The following is a 20,350-nucleotide window of genomic DNA, read 5'->3' as shown; positions in this document are numbered from 1 at the left end:
AGGCCTCATCACGCACACCCAACGTGTCAGATGTGTCCCATGTGCCATAGGCTATGGCAAGGGCGAGGGTCTTCAAGTGCTCAGGACCCTTCATGATTTAAAACAGTAGTAATGAGTTATATGAATGGCCAGAGAGAGCGAGGACTCTGAGCTGTTACCCGTGAAGTCCTCAGGTCATAGATTGGAGGACTCAGTCACTGCAAGCACAGCCCCTGATCACTGGCCCCATCAGAGGTGACAATGGAGTGGCTATAGAGACAGTCATGAGGTCACCTTGGATGGGCTCTTGTCCTCTACCTGATTTTCTCTTTTCCCAATGGAGCAGAGATCATGGCGGTCCCTCTCCATGCAGGCCTCTGGGCACATCATTGACTGGGATCTTGGTCCTTGGTTGGTTCTCAAGGTATAGAGTGGAGAAGAAGTAGAGTTTCTGAGGAGTCTTTGGCAGGCAGGACAAAAGCACATACTTCAGAATGTAAGAATCTTTACATCAAACCTATTCTTTTTTTTTTCAAATTTTTTTTCTTTATTCTTTTTTTTATTGTGAAAATACTGTATGTACAGACAGGTTACAATTACATGGGCAAGATAATGAGTACATTTCTTATCAAGCATTGTAGCCTCCTCCTTTGTTTCTCCTTCCCATCCCTTCCCCCTTCCCACCCCCTGCCCCCCATCCTCCCCGCACCCCCCACCAAAGTTGTAAAGTTCGTTTTCGACATAACCACTTGTACATCTCATTGTTGCAATGGGTCCACCTGTATCAAACCTATTCTTTACTCACCTTGTAGCTGTGATCACTGCCCTTCTATCCAGAGGCTGAGAGAGTCTCTTGAGTCTCTGACACTCCAAGTCTGACACCTCTCCCTGAACTTCTGGGGAATTAAAGGAACCAATTAAGAAAATGTTCTAAGCTGGGCCTTGGTGGCTCACACCTGTAATCCTAGCTATTCAGGAGGCTGAGATCTCAGAATTGCAATTTGAAGCCAGCCTGGGTAGGAAACTCTGTGATACTCTTATCTCCAATTAACCACCAGAAATCTGGAAGTGGTGCTGTGACTCAAAGTGGTAGAGTGCTAATCTCAGTGAAAAAAGCTCAGGGACAGTACCCAGGCCCTGCGTTCAAGCCCCATGACAAGAATAATGGAAGGAAGGTGGGAAGGAGGAAAGGAGGGAGGGAGGAACGGAAAAAAGAAAGGAGGGAGGGAGGGAAAGAGGGAAAAAAGGTAGAAAGGAGGAAGGGAGGGAGGGAGGAAAGGAGGGAGGAAGGAAGAAAAGGAAAGAAAGAAAGAGAGAGAGAAAGGAAGAAAGAATAAAATGTTCTATAGTCATTTTCTGAGCAGCCATATGAAATTGAAGACCTTTGGGAAAGAGATGGAAGTGGATGACCACTCTGAGGACACTAGCAATTTCCGCCCTAGCTTCTCACTGGTTAGTTTGTGACCAGGGCGAGGTGCACAGTGGCATGCTGCACGCCTGACTGACTCACCAAGGGTGGTTGTGTTAATTCAGGATGCACCTGCCTTTCTGTGGCTCCACCTCCAGGACTCAGGGACTTGCAAATGCTCTTTCATTTAATGAAAGTGCAAATGCCACAGGCCTCCAGTCCTGGGGGCCACCGGTGCTCTGAGCCATGCATCCTCCAGTCTCTCTCTTCTTGGCCAGACTTGCTGTGGTTTTCATTGTCACCTTGGGTATTGGACCACGATGGCTGTTTCCACAGTCTAAATAGTGGAGTGGCACAACGGTTCCTGGCATAATTAAGACTAAATATTTTAAAATGCTCTAAGGGCCTTTAAAGTTAGGGAATTAGGACATGAAGAACTTAAGCTTTGCATTAACCATTCATATTCTGTGTAGCTGAAAAAAATAAGTTGCTTCAGTATTTTTAAATTTATTTTTTATAGTTATAAAGGGGAGGTACAGAGAAGTTACAGTTTCATAAGTCCAGTAATGTGTACAAATTTTTTTGGACAGTGTCACCCTTACTCTCACTCTCTTCCAGTCTTTCCCGCCCATCCCCACCCACAAGTTGTATAGTTTATTTTTACTAGCGAGTACCACTGTTGCATTTGTAATTCCTTTGGTTTTTATGAGCATTAAGTTGCTTCTTTGTTCCACACTCTTCAGTGACTTCTTATTGCTGACAGTACAGAGTCCAGACCTGTATCAAATCAGGAGATGTCTGGGCCCACTCAGGAGCATCTGTAGGTGGGGAAGGGCAGAGGTCCCTGGAGAGTGCCTGTCCCTGGGTTGTACTGTTGAAGCTGGTGCTGGTCTGCAGACTCACTGGGGAGCGGTAAGATTCCAGGGCCTCAGCCCAATACCTACCTCATGAGCTTCTCATTCTGGCCCCCACGGGCCTCTCCAACCTGGTCTCTGAATTATAAGTTGTCTGCGCATGCTGCATCTAACCTACCCTGCCTCCTCGCCCCCCACCCCCACACACCTGCCTGCTCCATTTTCTTCTAAGGCCCAAATCCTACCTTCAAGAATTCATTGGCTGCCTTATTCCTGCCTTCATGATCTTTGCCCTGAGCCACTGGGATTCCCAGACTTAAGTCTGTCTCCATCATCTCCTGTATCCTACCTCCATGTTGCTGGGAAATTCTGGGGCCCTGCATTGTCCAGAGCCAATGTCTGCTAACTTGGTTGGGATACTATGAAACGATGCTCCTCAGCACCCACCTGTGTGTTCCAGAAACATTAGCTGCTCCGAGTCAGCTGCATATTGAGAGGAGACAAAGCAACTCTTGGTCCCTCATGCCGTTAAACCCCAGGGAGGGGGGCTAACTCACACAAGGGGTATCTGTCCTAGACAGGGAGATTCAGGATGGCTGTGTGTGAAAAATGTCTACAAACTGAACATGGCTTTGCCCCCGCCTCTCCCTGGTCCCTAGTTCTGGCTGAAAATGCCCCCTGGGCCTGTTGGGCAGCTCCAAAGATCAACACATTGTTTGTCCTTGTCATTGGTTGCTTTTTGTTTTTCTTCCCAGGACAGAACACTGACTTTTTGTCCAGTTTTGTTTATCATTGAATTGAGACCAATGCTGGCACATTGGTAGCCAAACTGTGTTTTCAGTGGTCCTTGTGTATGACAGAGCTGTCAAAGCTGAATGTAGAAGTTCTAGCTCGAATAGTGAGCTGGGTGCACAGCTGGCTTTGTGGGGTGGCCCCACCATCAAAGCTTGGACAGGACACAACACCTTCCAAACAATAAGAGAAATAGCTCGCCGTGCTGGGCTGAAGCACGGGCAGAGACATGCCCAAAATGATTACTTCAAGAGCAGAGTTGATAGCACCACGCTCATAAATATGAAACAGAAGGAAATTTAAGAACATACATTCGAAGCTTTTATATTTGAAATATTAAGCCGGATAAGAGATCTTTCAGACAACCTAGGATCTGTTTTCATGTTGAAATCCCAAGCAGAACGCAGTGACATTTGAGGCTGAGCCACTTTTGAGCTCTTTATATTAGAATTTCTAATCACTTTTCTCTGTCTGCATGTTGCAGAGATAAAAGAAAATTACCTTGAGATATGGTGGACAATTCAACTCTTGGATTTTCCTCAAGCTATAAAAACGTGTGTGTCCACGGGTGCACACACAGAAAGGATTCCTGCACTTTGTTTAGGTGAACTGGTCTACCGTTCCCACCTCTGAGTGGTGGCTTACTGAGGGCGGTTTTGTTCCTTAGAGAGATGCAAAGAGAGATCTTGTTTGACAACTGCGTGAGGAGTTCTGCTAGCACCCACTGTGTATGTGTGTTTGTGTAGAAATTGATGACCTTCCCACCAGGTGCAAGACCACTGTCCCAAATGTCAGCAACATCCGTTGAGGCTGGGAGACATTCTTGTAGATTGAACCATTTAAGGGAACAGTCTCTTGATCTTTGATTTTGTGATGCCGCCCACTTTGTCCTAAGAGCAGGGAGTGATATGTGTTTTCCCATCGTGAGTCATTTAGCTCAGCTTTGATATGGAGGCCTCTGGCTCAGCCCTTGGTGGTGGGAGGCGGTAAGAGATAAGGCTTGCTTCTCTGGACTGCATCATTTTTATGATGCTTAGGAGACAGGAAGGGAAAGTAATCTTGAGGAGAAAAATATAGATACCCAAATGGAAAGATGCACAGCTCCCCATTTGTTTCCATAGTTACATTATAACACACAAACACAACCTCTCTCCTAGAATGGTCTCCTTTTCAACCACAGAAATCCCATCTGGATGTCACTCACTGCTTTCTCTCCCAGATACAGTGTGAGGCAATTGGTTCCCAGTTCACCAGTCTTCCCTGCTGGCTTCCTGAGGCCCTCGGGCTTCATGAAGATGTAGGTAAGCATTAAATAACAACAGAAAATAACCAGCAATAGAGCAACCAGGGAGCCCAGGGAGGCAGAACACTGCTCATTGTGGAGCAAAAGTGCAGGAACTATTGAGGAGGCAGAGCAGGAAGACAGAGTGCTTTTTGGTGCCAGTCCTGGGGCTTGAACTCAGGGCCTGAGTGCTGTCGTTGTGCTTTTGTGCTAGGGCTAGCACTGTACCGCTTGAGCCAGAGCTTCACTTCCAGCTTTTTGGTAAATTGGAGATAAGAGTCTTGTAGACTTTCCTGCTTAGACTGGCTTTGAACCTCAAACGTCAATCCTCAGATCTCAACCTCCTGAATAAGTAGGACTACGGGTGTGAGACACTGGTGTCTGAGCACAGTGCTGTGTTTTAAAAGGTCAGCGCAGGTTTGGAGCCTTGGCCAGACCTCAAGCCCCTTCAGTGGGTTCCAGGGGGTCCTTAAGGGCATCCTGGATACAGGCTCTGGGCTTACTTCTGGCCCTGCTGCAGGATGCTCTGAAGGAGGAGCTCCCACAGAGGCTAGGACGGTGCTGGTCCTGCCAGGGTCAGGAGGCCACTGCCCCTTCTGGTCAGCTCCTGGACAGGAAGCCTGATCCCTTACCGCAAACAGAAATTGACTGTCACCAAGCTGCTAGCCGCAGGAGCTGCTAACTCTCCTGTGATTGGATTCTGCCTCTGCCCCACAGGAAGGAGACCCCGGGTGTACCCTGGCCGATCAAGGGCAGAGGGGACACGGGGTGCCGTGTGCAGCTAGCCTAAGTGGTCTGTGGCTCAGACAAGCAGTGTAAGTGTTTCCCAGTCAAACATTTGTAGCTTTGCCTTGTGAAGGTAAATGAGTGCCTCTTGCTACAACTGTTCAAGTGTCAATCATATCATTGGAAGGGCAGGGCCTAGTACACAGGAGAAAACTGACAATGTCACTAGCCGGGGAGACATACCTAGAGGAGAGAGGGAGTGCAGGTATCTGTCCAGCAAAGGAAGACATAGACACGTGCACACACATATACACAGGCATACACATGTCTACAGTGCCGGGCACTGTGTTCAATGAGAAGCAGCTGTTTCTCATTACATAGATGCCCACTTGTGGGAGAGTTAGTTTGCAGTACAACGCAGTTGACCCCATGGTAGGTATTTCCTGATTTCATTGGCTTTTTTGTTTGTTCTTTCACCATGCATTTTACACACTCGGCACGTCTTACAAATTTCAGTGGGCTTGATTTGAACAGAGTTCAACGATATTTGTTCTGTGTAAAATAGCTTCGAGAAATATAAATTCGTGAGGCCCCCCTCCAGAGGGACATCTTACAGAAACACCTGCCGGGGAGTGGTTGATGAGTCTGACCCCGTGGTTGTTGCTTTCACTGAGAAGAAGGCCATGTGAGGTTTCTGCTTGAGCCAGTGGCTCTGTACCCTGAGCTTGAAAGCCCAGACAATGCTTCTTTCCCTGATGTGCATTATATCTACTGAGCAATGCCCACAGTTGTGAATTTTCTCAAAATGGTCACACTTACGTGACTAGGACCCAGACCAAGAAGTAAAAGGTGTCCAGCTTCCTTGGAGTCTGACCTTTGCTCTTGGGATTGATATGCTGGCCCAATTGTGGGTCTGTTCTATATACCATGTTGCTGGGTTCAGGTAATATCTGTGTGTATATGCAAAGCTTTGTGTGTGTGTATACATATGTATATATATACACATTTTTTGTGTGTGTACATGCATTTGCATGTGGATTCCTTCCCCCAGCATGGCACCTACGAAATGCTTGTATTGTCTTCAAGTACCGTTATTACTAAGAGAATGTCCCTGCTCAGGTATAGACCATTTGCTTGTTGTATTGTTGTGAACAATTTGAAGACTTTGCAGTTGGGGCTGTAATGAGCAGGATCGATCTGAACATTTTCGTGCCTGTCTTCGGGGGGGGGGGTGTTTCTGTTGAGCAGGTACCCACAGGTGACTCTCTGAATCAGAGGAAAAGGAAGAGTTTTCTAAAGTGCTTTGGCTAATACCACCAGCAGCTCTGTTTAAGAATTCCAGGGACTCTAACTCTTTACCAGCACTTGGTATTTTTCTAGCTTTTCCATTTTAGCCATTCTGATGGGTGTGCAATGGGCAGGTTTAATCAGACTTCACCTGGTGAGCAACAGTTTGACCGCCAGTACACCATGACTGCTTTCTCAGGAGTTATTGTGGAGTGAGAGGTAGGTCCCAGATCCATCTCCTCCCTTTAGAGCCAGTCCCTTCCTGGGAAGGCCTTCCCCATATGTCAGGATGCACACTTCCCATAAACAAGACAGTGTTGCTGGACTCTGCTTGTTTCTACTGGTTGTTTGTCTACCGGCATCCAGCATTGCTCTTGATTTTTTGATGTTATTGTTTTTGTTGTTTTCTGTTTGTATGTTGATACTAAATTTAGTATTCTGCTTTCTGAAACCCCCAAATCCTGCTACTTTTACTTAGTGATTTTATTTGAGTTATAGGTTCATTTGGGCTTTCTGCATACATGGTCATGGTTATCATGTGATTAGACTTACCTTTCTCTTCTGCTCTCCTCTTCCCTCTCCTTCTCTCTCTCTCTCTTCCTCTCTACCCTTCTCTCCTCTCTCCCATCTTCTCTCTCTTCCCTCTTTCTCTCTCTCTCATGCTTCTTCTTTCTCCCCCCTCTCCCATCTTCTTCTCTCTCTTCTTGCTCATGTTGCTGAGCCTGGCCTCTTGTAGCATGTTGAATGGAAGTGGTGTGGAACATCTGCATCCCACTCCTGAACTTCCTAGCTGGAATCTCCTGTGGAAACCATCCTTGCATCCATCCCTTCACTATATCTTAAGTCACCTCTATATAATCATCCTGTATGGCTTGCTAATAATTAAATTATTATTTTGGTTAAAGATTGATTTTTATTTCTTTCTTTCTTTTAATATTCTTCTTGGATTTTAATAAGCTATATTTCTTTTTTTTTTTGCCAGTCCTGGGGCTTGACTTGAGGACCTATGTGTTATCTCTGAGCTTCTTTTGCTCATGGCTAGCACTCTACCACTTGATCCATAACTCTACTTTCATCTCATAGAAGTCTCACAGACTTTCCTGGGCTGGCTTTGAACTGTGATCCTTAGATCTCCGCCTCCTGAGTAGCTAGGATTACAGGTGTGAGTAACCAGTGCTTGGCTGTATTTCCTACTTTGTAGTAAAGTTAAACATCCTTTCATATTTATGAATCATTTCTGATTTTTCTTTCTCTTCTAATCTGTCCATTTGCATTCTTTGTACATTTTTGCCTTTGATTTTCCTTATTTAAGAGCTCATCTTCAGTCTCACAGGAATGTTTGATATATTCCAGCCAGTTATACTGCTTGCCTGTTTGGTTGGTTGGTTGGTTTTGGTTTTCTGCGACAAGGTCTCTCCATGTGGCCCTAGCTTGCCTGGAACTCAGGGTCTTCCTGCCTCTGCCTGCCTTTCAAGTGTGACTCATCATGCCCAGATCTCCTGCCAGTTTTTATCTTTGATTTTGTTTTGGTATATGTTTTCTCACTTTGCAGAATATTCAAAAATTTTATGTAGTCATAGTCTTCAGTTTCCTATCACTTCTGGATTTGGAATCTTTCTTTGAAGGGTTTTCTCATGTGGAGTGTAAAAGTATCCCTCTTTCCCTATTTCAATGAATTTGCTTCATAATGTTTAATTTTTGATTGCTAGGATTTGTTTTGGAACAAAGGATATAATACATTTTTGATAATCCAAAATGACTTACATTGTTGGTTCAGTGGTTCAATCTCATAATCCCAGCTACTTGGAAGGCAGAGATAGGAGGATCAATAGTTCTAGGTCAAAAGTTACTAAGTAGCTACAAGGGGAGGCTGAGATCTGAGGATTGCAATTTGAAGCCAGTCTGGGCAGGAACCTCCATGAGAGTCTTATCTCCAACAAACTACTCAAAAAAAGCCAGAAGTGGTGCTGTGACTCAAGAGGTAGAGTGCTTGTCACAAGCAAAACGAAGCTCAGGGACAACACCCAGGACCAGAATTCAAACATAGGACCATAGAAAAGAAAGTTGAGAACGTCTCTCACCTTATCTCAGAAACAACTAGGACACATTTGGGTACCTGCAGCCCTCTAGCACTTCAGGTAAGAGGATTGTGGTCAGGTCTACAGCAGGTCAGGCAAAAACTAGAGATCCTATCCAAACAATAAACTCAAGAGCAAAAGGAATGGGAGCACGGCTCATGCAATGTGTGAGGTCCAAAATTAAATATAAAGTAAACACACCCTGTTCACCTCCTGCTCCCAGGAGCAAAATGAAACATATAACAAATTACCTACACAACTGGACTGGGCCTGTCTTCAAGATCTCATTCTTACCTTCTCTGTCTGTGTGCAGTTTAACTTGAACAAACCGTACCAACACTGGTCAGGTTTAAAAGTCAGTGAGCACCTGCTGTGTCCGGGACTGTGTGGGTTGCAGAAGAGCAGGCTAGGACCCTCTGAGTAGTTCACTGGCAGAGCTGGAGGTCCAGGGAGGTCTTGGGCAGAGGGCTGTGTCCCACAAGGGAGAACATTTGCTCAGCAGTGGAGAGAGGATCTTGAAAACATGATCCAGGGCAGGCAAAGCACAGGAGACGTGTGGGAGGATTCAGGGCAGGGGTGCTCAGGACCCTAGAGCAAGTAGCATGGTCCTGGGCTTATTGCTGTAGCTAGGAGCCACTTAGTCAGAGCACTGCTGGAGGTTCCGTGCCAGTCTGCTCCCTCACTGGACTTGCTAGGAGGAAGGTGGGCTCCAGGAGCTGGCTCTGCAGAAGTGCATAGGCCCTGGGGCCTTATGCCTGTCGGGTTGCTGGCCTGGGGTTTGGGATCCAGAGCCCTGAGGTCTTATTTTACCATCCTGGGTTTCTTGGAGAAGTTATTCTCCTCTTGCAAGTAGACTCACCCAGGGGTGACAGGGCAGGTGGAGAGAGTCAGTCAGCCCCAGGGGGCATCCTCCTGGGGGTCCCTGCCTTCCCAGACTCCTTATCCTGATAAGGGAAGCACATGTCTTTTGAAGCAGGAAGAAGTGGATGCCTCATTTGCCTCATCCAAATGGAATCCTAATGGTATCATTTGAATGCAATGCTAATGACGGGAGGTGAGAGCGTCTTCATCATCCACCAGCCACCTCCTAAGGCCTCAGACACCCTAGAGGCTTCCTGGAGGCACAGCAACAGGTGACAGATTGTCCCCAGCACCCAGAGTCTGGGCTGGAGGAGCAGCCTGGATGTCCACGTTTCAGACTGCATCATGCAAGGTGAGATGGGCTGCTGGCTCAGTACCAGCCTTCTCTGGCCCCCGGGGGGGTGAGAACAAAGGACTCCTGCCTTTGAAATGTGACTTCTCACTTTAAAAGAAGTCTCCACGCCCCCAGAGGGACCTTGCAGGTCAGTGGCTGAGTGCTGTCCTCCGAAGGCTGCTTCTGATTGCTTTGTGCCTCTGCTTGCGACTTCTGTAGCAGCGGGAACTGGCACCGAAGCCGGCACTCGCTTCCCTGGCAAGCTCCAGCCTGCCAGTGCAGGTATTTTAATGGAAATAGATGAAGTCCAGGGCCAAGGGTGGTTTTATTCTGGGTGGAGGGAGGCGGATAGAAGTGGCTTCGGAGACCATCAGCGATAGGGCAGCCTGGAGAAAATGTATTTCTGGGACCTTGAGGGAAATTCTGTTATGACTCCAGTAGTTTTTCTTTTCCCCCTTTTTAAATGAGATCACATTAGTTTGAAAGATTCTGGGAGAGACCAGAGGTATGTTCGAGGGACCAACATAGCCCCAAAGGAGGAAGCATTCAATGGAGCAACAGCCCCTCCAGAGAAACATCAGCAGGACCCTGGGCAGGATCGGTTTCTCACAGGAAGGGTGGCATTCCTGTGTGGTTTCTCATTTCTTTTGGGCAAAATACCTTCAGTGAGAGTATAAGAAACAGTGCTCTTGAGAATGACTTTGGAAGAGCTAAAAAACAAAACAAACGCCTTTCGGGAATTTCCAGGAGAGAGAGAGAAGAGGAGAGAGAGAGAGAGAGAGAGAGAGAGAGAGAGAGAGAGAGAGAGAGAGAGAGAGAGAGAGAGAGAGAGAGAGAGAAGCAAAGTTTTCAGAAATTCACCAGGAATCCTATAAAGTCTCTAAATTTTCCTAATGAAGTTTTAAAGTAACTCATTTTATTGCTTAAGAATCATTGAGCACTGCATTATGGCACCATGAAATAAAACTGCTAACCGGGTAGTAATATATGCACTTCTTGGGGTCCATTTAAATGCATTTGAGTCCTGCACCTTAAAGAATCAGCAGCTGAGTGGTGGGAAAGGAAGAAGGACCCGGAAGGGCCAGGAACAAAGTTCATTGTGTGCATGAAAATGCTCATAACTCTCCACTGATTGACAGAAACCTTAATGAAGTCCGTGCCCTAAGGAGTTCCTGCGTCTGTAGGCATAAAGTATGCCGTGCAGGAGAATTAAAAGAAGGGAGATAATGCAGCACAAACCAGGGTGCGCCATAAAGTGGGGGGAATTTGATTAGGGTGGCACTCGGCCAGGAGGGTTCCACCAACCCTCATGGAGAGGTTTGGGCTTTATTTAATTTTTAAAGAGATATTTCTTTTAGATGCACACTCTTGCTTCTGGTTCTTAGGGATCACAATGAATCATTTAGCACAGCCAGTATGCAATGTGCAGGGTAGCCAATTTTTAAAAAAGCATCCCATTTCTTTTCTTCTTCTTCTTCTTTTTAACTAGAAGGTGATACTTTTTTCCCCTCTCCCCCTGTGGATCCAGTTCAGGATTGAACATGCTAGACAAGTGCTCTCCCACTGAGATTGAGATCTATCTATCTATCTATCTATCCTCCATGGTTCTCAGTGATTCAGAAATACTTCTGGAGTTTTGGGGAATCTTTCTAAATTGATTTACCCATGTCAAGGGTTGGTGTTAGTGGGTGTGATCACAACAACCCTTTGGTTGGTGGAGCATTTATAACACTCATTAGCATAGGTTAGCTGTGAGTGTGACAGATTGTTCTGAGCAATGACTCCAAACCTCACTAAACTCCTCTTGGGCTTTTTCTCCCTTTCTGCTTATTCTCTTCTTGTTGTTCTTCTTCTTGTTCTTCTTCTTGTTCTTCTTGTTCTTGTTCTTGTTCTTGTTCTTGTTCTTGTTCTTGTTCTTGTTCTTCTTCTTCTTCTTCTTCTTCTTCTTCTTCTTCTTCTTCTTCTTCTTCTTCTTCTTCTTCTTCTTCTTCTTCTTCTTCCTCTTCCTCCTCCTCTTCCTCTTCTTCCTCTTCCTCCTCCTCTTCCTCCTCCTCTTCCTCCTCCTCTTCCTCCTCCTCTTCCTCCTCCTCTTCCTTCTCCTCTTCTTCCTCCTCTTCTTCCTCTTCTTCTTCCTCTTCTTCTTCTTAGTTGGTTGCTGGGCTTGAACTCTGGGCCTGGGCACTATCCCTCAGCTCTTCAGTTCAAGGCTAGTGCTCTACCACTTGACTCACTGCACCACTTCCGGTTTTCTGGTGGTTTATTGGAGATAAGCATTTCATGGACTTTCCTGCCCAGCCTGGCTTTGAATTGTGATCCTCAGATCTCAGCCTCCTGAACAGCTAGGATGACAGGTGTGAACCACTGGCACCTGGCTACTCCACTTCCTCCTCTTTTAATTGGGGAGGAGGGGCTTTTTTTTTTTTTTTTGTCTGTTGTGGGGCTTGAACTCTGGGCCTGGGTGCTGTCTCAGAGCTCTTCAGCTCAAGGCAAGCGTTCTAACACTTGAGCCACAGCGCCACTTCCTATCTTTTTTAGGATTTAATTTGTACTCCTCTTTAAAGTGGTTTTGCCAAAGGCGTTTGCTTGGTGTGTACCCCACGGTTCCTGTCTGGACCCCGCCACCCGTGGCCTATCCCACATCAGGCCTCCAGGTCCTAGAGGAGAGGACGGGACTCCAAGCTCAGGCCCTCTGAACTTGGTCAGCACAAAGCTGGCTCAAGCTCCTTGTCCTCCTCACTCAGATCTTCCTAACAGGTCCTGTCTGTCTCCATCTTTCCCTCTTTCCTCAGACACATTCATCCTGCGTGATGCCCTCCCCTTGCGAGTGGGCAGAACCAGGGAGTGGGATGGCATGTTGTTTCCATGGTGACATGACTCACTCGTCCTATTCAATTTAATCACAAGAAAGATTATTTGGGTAGACCTGACCTGATCCAGTGAGCCCTGGAAGAGACAGACAGAGATGCTCATGTGAAAATTCTTTGTGCTGGTAGAGAGTCTATGGTGAAAGCCTGAACGAGCCCCTAGAAGCCCCTGCCTTACCAACAAGCTAGATGGGTGGGGAGGATGGGAGTGGGCCCGAAGCTCCCAGAGATGCCTGGGGACTGGGGCCTGCCTGGTTCCAGCCCCTGAAGCTGTGTGATCACCAGTCATCTTGTGCTCTCCAGTCCTAAGATGTGATTGTGAGGTGAGGTCTACCCAGAGAGCCAGGCTGTGTCTACCTCTGCGGTGGCCTGGCCCTCCCTCTTCTACCCCAGCCTCTCTCCTTCCGGAGGCAGACCTTCCTCCTTCTGTACCCCTGACCTGGATTGTTTCCATTTGTACATAAACCTTCTTTGTCTTAAACACCCCCTACTCCCCACTAGCATCCCAGTTCTCTTCTCTCATGGACTTGCTTCCCGAGGTGACACCTGCCCCTTGTGCCAGCTCTCCTGGCCCCAGCTGTGTGCTCAGTGGCTGTTGCTCTGTCATGAGCGTGGGTGCAGCACCCTGTGTCCTGCCTGGCTCTGTCTCCTAGCAGCCTGGCAGTGGCCAGCTTCCTTCCTCAGTCATCCTCTGCACCCCTCCCCTCCTCTTTACCCTCTTATACGCCCTCCCCCACCCCCCGCGTGGCTTGGACTTGGCCCATCCTGGAGAGAAGGGATCTCGTAGAGTCCCATGGGTGCCTGGCAAGGTAGCTGGGACTCCCCGGGACTCCGCAGGGGTCGGCCCTCCGGGGCCTTCTCTGAGCACTTGCACATCCGTGCAGCCAGCGGCTTACTCAGTGCCACCTTCACACGGTGACGCACATTCTGCACATTCCTAAGTGGAGCGTCTCACCTCCTTCCACCTCCCGGGCCTGACTCCTCAGTCTCGTTTTCCCTTCCTCTCCACCCATACGTCCCTGCACCCCACCCACCCTGCCACCTAAACAGCCTGCTTGCTCTCGCCTCTGGTTTGCCCTCATGGATCATTCTCTTCACAGCCGCGGAAGGGATGCTCTTAAGAGGCAGCGCGTCTAGTTGCCTCCGCCGCCCTTCCTGCTCACCAGCCCTCCTCTCCCCGTTCCCATTCAGGCCCTCCTTCCTGCCAAGGCATCCACCCTGCTACCCCAGCTCAGGGGGCCCTCGCCTCTCGTTGTCACGTTCGTTCTTCTCCCCGTCTCCTTTTCAGCTGGCTCTCCTGGGAGGCGGCTCTGTCCTGCCATCTTTCATTTGCCCTCTGGGGGTCCATCCTAGCGTTTACTGAAGCCCAAAAGTGATCACTTGCTCGGTTTCTTGTGTCGTCTTGCAGGGGGTGGGGTCCCAGTCGACTCTCCGCTCAGCCTCATCTCCGGCATCTGGCACAGGTCCTGGCCCGTGGGGGGAGGGGGACAGGGTCCTCAGAGACTATTAGGTTACCTGAAACCTTACAAAGGACAATCAATGTTTGGCTTGATACCTTTCAAGGCCCAGGATATAAGTATCCTAGTCATAAATGTGTATACATTGGAGAAACTGGGAATGGGCATTAGCTCAGGGTTGAGCGTATGTCTAGCATACTCAAGGCCCTGGGTTCAATTGTCAGCATCACAAATATATATGTGTGTGTGTGTGTATATATATATATATATATATATATATATATATATATATGTGCATATAGTAATTAAGAAATAAAAATAAGTGCAAGGGGAAGAAACAGAAAAAGGCAGGGAGGTAAAGTAATTCACCCCAAACTGTCCCTTGCATCATGAGTCAGAGTTCAAATCCAGCCATTGGGCTCCGGAGCCCACCGTGCAGTGCTGTCCTGGTTAGAAGATACGTTCATTCACCAGACCACTGGAAATGATAGTGAATGGTCACTGACTGAGTCATTTAAAGATGCAGAGTTGCCCAAAAGGAGACCTCTGGAGCATGGATAGTAAGATGGCCAGGAGCTATGGGGCAGTACTGATGTTTGCTTTGTGTCCCGAGTGGCCAGTGAGATTGCATTAGGTACGTTTGCTTGTGAGCGGGTGGGAGGAGGGATTCAGAGGAGGGTGAATGAAAGGCTGTGCTTGCTCAGGTTCAAAGCAGCGCGGGAAGACGGAAGATGCTGGGCCACGTGCGGAACTTTTAGAGAGGAATGCAGCCCCGGGGCTCATCAAAGGCTGAGCAAAGGAGCCTGGGCTTCCTTCTCCCGCTGGATGGAGAGGGCTGCCTAGAATGGCTCCTTTCTCATCCCTTTGTTTTCTGTTCCCAATTTGTTCAAAGAGAAAGGAGCTTTGAAGTGCCTTCAGCTGCCCCAGTGCAGGGCCTGGGACCACTGAGCGTCGAGAAGTTTCCCATTTCCCTGGAAACATGCCAGCTTCCCACATGCTAGTAGAAAGGACTTACAAAATCAAAAGCAGAGCTTGAGGCTCCTACAAGTGTCTTTTATCTTGTTTCTAGGAGGAGGGACAGCAAATGGATTACAGTATAAGTTTTAAATCATAGAAATTAAACCTTGGGCCTAGCGTCTTATTCCTAAGCTTATAATTGAGTCAACACAAACTTATCATGGAGTCCACGATAATTGAATATCAATTTTAATAGTCAATTGGATGTGTTGGGGAGGGAGAGGGGAGCAGACTGGACTGAGCGGACACTGCTCTGGGACAGGGTGAGGCTTAGAGGCGAGGCTCCGGGAACAGGTGGCCCTGGTACGTGGATACCCCCTGCCACAGAGGTCAAGTATGCACCAGATATGGGGTCTGTGTGAGTCACCCTCCTACCCCCTCACCTCCATCCCCAGCAGGAATCTGTATGGTTTGGATGTCAGGAGAGAAGCCTCTGCTTCCAGCTCTTCCTACTGCAGAGATGGCTCGACCTGTCTCCTCATTTGTGGAGAACCTAGAGGATCAGATTGAGTGACATTCTCCGGTCTTGGAGCGGGTGGCCATCATGAATTGTCATCGTTCTCAGTGCCTCTGGTTCCCCATTGCATGTTCTAAGATCTTGAGAAAGTCATCTTGTAGACTGTGGTGTCTTTGCTGAGTGGGGCAGGGGCAGTTTGGTTCCACCAATGCTGGTGGCACACGACGGGACAAGAGTTCCCCTCGGCTGAGAGCCAGGCTGCGGCTCTCTGACGTCTGCGGGGCTGGTGTCCATGGAGAGCCGTTGTCCCTGAGGCTGCTTGAGGGTGGCCTCCTCTGGGCCCTTTAGGAGGTGATCTTTAGGGACCAGGCCGAGGCTGCTTCCTCATGACCTGTGCTCACCTAAAACTAGGGACTGGGACTTCACAAGGATGGTGACGAAGCTGACGGATCCTGAAATACTCAGCTTCCTGAGAGGCAGTTCGTAGCAACACTGCGCCTGCTTTCAGCTATCTCCTGAGCCCGCACATCCTCAGGATTCCGGGGTTGAGACCCCTGCCCTGCTCCCGCAGCCCCACAGGCAGAGAGCCGACTAGGCAATGCTTCTCAACCAGCACAAGTCTGAGACATTTGTGATGACTGTGACGTTGTTGACTGTCACACTGGGTTGGAGGTCTAGCCATTCCCACCACAGGGAATGTATGCTCTGCTCCCAGTGCTAACCGTGCCAAGGCTGAGAAGCCTGTCGTACGTGCTTCGTGTCTTACCCTCTGCTCGCCCGGTCCCTGCTTGAGAAGGCAGATGTGTCCCTGCCCGGTCCCTGGGGAGTGTCCGTTAAGGAAGGAATAAGACTCCCATGGTGCATTAGCCCCCACTCCCACTTCCCTGGTCTAAGGGCTACATGAGCAATGTCTGGATGTCCTGGGCTGTGCTCCTTTTGTTGGGAGCTCAAGCGGTGCTCAACAGGGCACTCTGGTAGGCTGTTCGCTCGTCATGGCTGCCGCTAGCACAACCATCCCTGTAGTCTGGGCGCCGTGTCACACTTGGTCTACACCATGTCAGATGGGCAATCAGATAAATCTTCAGGACAGCTAGTAAGGAGGCAACTGTGACTGTGTCAGGCTTCCTTCAGCCCTTCTACATTCTGTGGCTGGACTAGGAATTGAACTGGTGAAAGAAAAGCAAGCGGGAGGAAAGCATTTTAATTATGTGCACACGGAAGTTCCACAAAGCACAATTCTGAAAGAAGGGCCAGAAGGGGCCGATGAGCCGGCAGCCTGGGCTGCAAAAAGGTGAGGCACAGGGCTGAAGACTTCGCGGCTGATGAGGTAAATTATAGGCTAGCGAAAGGGAAAATACAAGGGGATGCAGCCTGTCTATCCTGCAGCTATTGTCTCTCTGCTCTCGGGTAATCACAGCTGTCTGGAATTGCTCTGTCCTGATACGCATACTTTCTCAGACAATTTCAGGTTTTCTTTCCCGGTGAAAGTTTCTCTTCCAAAAGGTTGGCTTACTCCAAAGCCTCAGTTGCTCGGAATAAGCGGCTGGAAATCTGCTCAAGTATGTTTGGAGGTGGCATGTTCTGGTCCCCTGCAGGCATATTTTGAGGTTTCCCTAAAACCGTTGCCCTGTTGGAGACAGAAGAGCAGACTGAGCAGATCAGTGCCTGGCACTGATGGATGCGTGGGGCAGGCAGTGGTAAGGCCCGGGCGGGCAGGCTGGTTCCACTGGTGCTGCTGGGACCCATTTCACAGTCATTTAGGGCACAAGCTGGGGCCCTGGGGCCCATTCTGTCAGGTGTGAGATGGAGGGCTTGCGGCAGGGGTCCTCTAGATGGGAGCCCTGCCTTGGGCCCCTGGGGTTCACCACGAGATCCGCTGCAGCCGCTGGCCCAGCCAACCGTGTGCTGCTGCCTGCAACCTCAGGAAGCTGGCGTGCCGGGGGTTCTGCTGCGCTGTGGCGTGGGCCGCTTCCTGTGGTAGAATCTCTCCCATCACCACCACCACGGCGGGTGGTGGTACCAGCTGGATGCCCACAGGCTGACCTGGGAAGGCAGCTCTTTCATTGTCTAGGTGAGCTGGCCAGGTAGCAGAGTGAGCCACTCCCGCCCTGAGGATCATGGAAGAACTAGGTCATAAAGGGAGGGGCGGGCCTAGGTGCTTGGCCATCCTGGTGGGGAGAGATGTGGCCGGCTTGGCTGTCTGGGAAGCGCCTTCAGTTGGGCTACAGGATCTTAGCAGTGGCCTTGAGGAGCTGGAAGAACCCAGAAGTCGCCACTGACACGGTGACTTCAGAAGCCAAGCTGGTCCTGTCCAGAAAGGGAGCGGGCACTGAGGGATGGCTCTATGCAGTTACTTTGTGTCCCTCTGACGGTGAGGCCACCACATTGGGCAGATGGTGGGGGTGGGGAGCAGGGTCACCACCCAGAGCCAGGCCCTCCCTTGGGTCACTGGGTCCTGTGGCTCCCATGTTCATGCAGCCACGAACACTTCCGTTAGGGGCCTGGCTCCCATCCCTCCTGGGGCTGACAGGCTTCATTCTTACTCCAGCCCGGCTGAGGGCGATGGCATCACACAGTGACACGGGATGCCCAGCCCGGGTTGGGGCCAGGCCTTTGGATTCTGCTTCGACATCGAGAGTGGGGTGGCCAGGAAAGGCCTGTGGAGCTCAGAGGCTGGTAGATGCCGGGGAGCAGGCACATAGCAGGAGGGTCACCTCCTGTCCCAGCAGGGTTCACAGCTCCTCGGGCGATGCCAGCAAGAGCCCCAAACTGACACTGGCAGGGAGCTGCTGGGCTGTGGATTCCTCCGGGCAGCATCTCCTGCTGGGGTGCAGGGGTCGGGGCCCATCAGTGGTCCTACTAAAGGGACCCCCTTTCCCATGCGCTCTGGCTGCGCCAGGCTTCAGCGATCTCATTCATGTTTTATTTATTCGGCAGTGAGATCTGAACTCATGGCATAGCACAGCTTGCTTATTTGGTGTTTTACCACTTGAGCCATGCCTCCAGCCTTACTTTTATTGGTTCTTTGGAAGATGGAGCCTCACAGACTTTTTCTGCCTGGGCTGGCTTTGAACCCTTCATCCTCTGGACATCTGCTTCCTGAGCGGCTAAGATTACAGACGTCAACCACCAACTCCAACACTGGCAGAGTATTTATTTTTATTTATTTATAGTGCTAGGGATCAAACCTGGGGCCTGCTGCTCGCTAGGCAAGTACTTTACACTAAAACGGCACTGTTTTCTGATGCCAGGACCTTTCTGGGCACCGCTTTTACCTCCCTAATTCAGCTCCCAGCAAGGGGTTTGTTCTTCCTTAACTTCCAAATTTACACTTCTCCAGTCTCGCTGGCACTCATATCTGGAGGTGTTGATGGGTGCTTAGCAGGCCCCGGGCTGTCCCCTCCGCGCCACGCATACACCTCTCTCTCTCTGCCTGCCGCTGTCTCTGCTTGTGGCTCCGCTTGGAACACAGCCATTGCTTCTCTGAGCACCCCCTTGTTTCATTTGCAGCTGTGTTTCCAGAAGGTGACATTTCTCAGTGACATGCAAGCCTCCCTGGGCAATGGACATTCTGTGGCTGCCGTGGCCCAGAGCAAAAATTCACCTCCATTTCTGTCACCAGGGCTCCGGCAATGCGTCAGCCCTGCAGCCTGATGCTGAGGGTAATTTTTAATGAGTGCAGCAGAAACCCGCCTAGCAGGGATGGGATGGAATTGCCTACGATTTCATACCCACTCTCTGCAGAATTCCATCCGCTCCCGCTCTGCAATCTCATCACCATGGAGTCGCTGTGTGCCAGGGGTTGCCTGTGCCCGGATGAAATGTGTGCTGAATTCTCATCCTGGAGCCAGGGCAGAAGCGGCTGCCCTTAAGATTAATTAGAGGGTGAGGGCCAACGTTTGGGTGCCAGAGGCAGGCCGTGAATTACATTCTTAGTGCACTTTTCAAAGATTCTTTCTTCCGGAACATCTGCCCCCACTATATCTCCCTCCCCTCCCACCTCCCAGCCCTCAAGTCTATCTGGTACTTTTGACTGCACACACTGACTTTATTTATTTATTTATTTATTTATTATTTATGGGGTGCTGGCCCTGAGGCTTGAACTCAGGCATGGGTGCTGTCCCTTAGCTTGTTTTACTCAGGGCTGGCATTCTACCCCTTCAGCCCTAACTCCATTTCCAGCTTTTTGGTGGTTAGTTAGAACTAAGAGCCTCATGGACTTTCTTGCTCAAGCTGGCTTCAAACCTTGCTTCTTAGATCTCAACCTCCTTGAGCAGTTGGGATTACAGGCATGAGTCACAGATACCTGCCTTTTGACTCAATATTTTGTATTCACTCTGAACACCACTTTAGAGAGAAGCTGGGGTAAAAGCCAGGGTCAGGAAGTGGAGGACACATCATGATTGAAGCTGAGTTTCCTGTGGTTTCCCGAATGGTTCAGGAGACACAGTTCAGACATAGGCTCTGAAGGCCCCTTTGACACAGCCCTGGAAAACCACGCTGACTGTTCTCCTGAGACCCCCGAACGGCACTGTTTTCTGCATTTGTAAATGATTGGCTAAGTGCGGTTCTGTGTTTGCCGACGACCCTGCATGACGCAACTCTGGTTCGGGCCTCTTGCCCAGCAGCAGTGGTGGCTGCTCTGCTCAGGCCCCCGGGGTCGGTAGGCCTGGTGCCGGTGCCAGGGGATGTGCTCCACGGCTCCCGCCACGCGCCGCACCCCACGGCATCTTATTACTTGCTATTTATCACCATGCCTTGAATGTTCAGAAAAGTGAGAAATAGTTTGCCAATGAAGTAAAGTGGAAAATTAATTTCAGTTTTCCTCCTGTTGCAAGTAAATGCTGAAATTAGAAATGGAGGTTGGGATCACTGCTGTATTTCCACCATTGGCTGCTTCCCACCCACTTAAACCAGGAGGGGGGTGGTGTGCTTACTTTATTCTGAAAGAATT

The 20,350-nt window shown here is 49.4% G+C and overlaps 1 protein-coding gene and 1 long non-coding RNA gene across 2 annotated transcripts in view; both read left to right on the top strand.

Moving 5' to 3' along the window:
- The window catches only part of LOC138803858 ((E2-independent) E3 ubiquitin-conjugating enzyme FATS-like), a 198,357-nt gene that overhangs the window by 62,615 nt on the left and 115,392 nt on the right, over window positions 1-20,350 (top strand). The gene's annotated exons all lie outside the window — the stretch shown is intronic.
- LOC138803843 (uncharacterized) lies at window positions 17,586-18,529 on the top strand. The gene is made up of 2 exons (XR_011365077.1): window positions 17,586-17,767; window positions 18,334-18,529. It is a non-coding gene; the product is annotated as an uncharacterized lncRNA (long non-coding RNA).

Source organism: Dipodomys merriami, unplaced genomic scaffold, assembly GCF_024711535.1.
Source record: "Dipodomys merriami isolate MVZ:Mamm:240054 unplaced genomic scaffold, mDipMer1.0.p SCAF_35, whole genome shotgun sequence".
Taxonomy (NCBI): Eukaryota; Metazoa; Chordata; class Mammalia; order Rodentia; family Heteromyidae; genus Dipodomys; species Dipodomys merriami.
The sequence above is the reverse complement of the archived record's forward strand: the minus strand, read 5'-3'. Positions and strand labels throughout refer to the sequence as shown.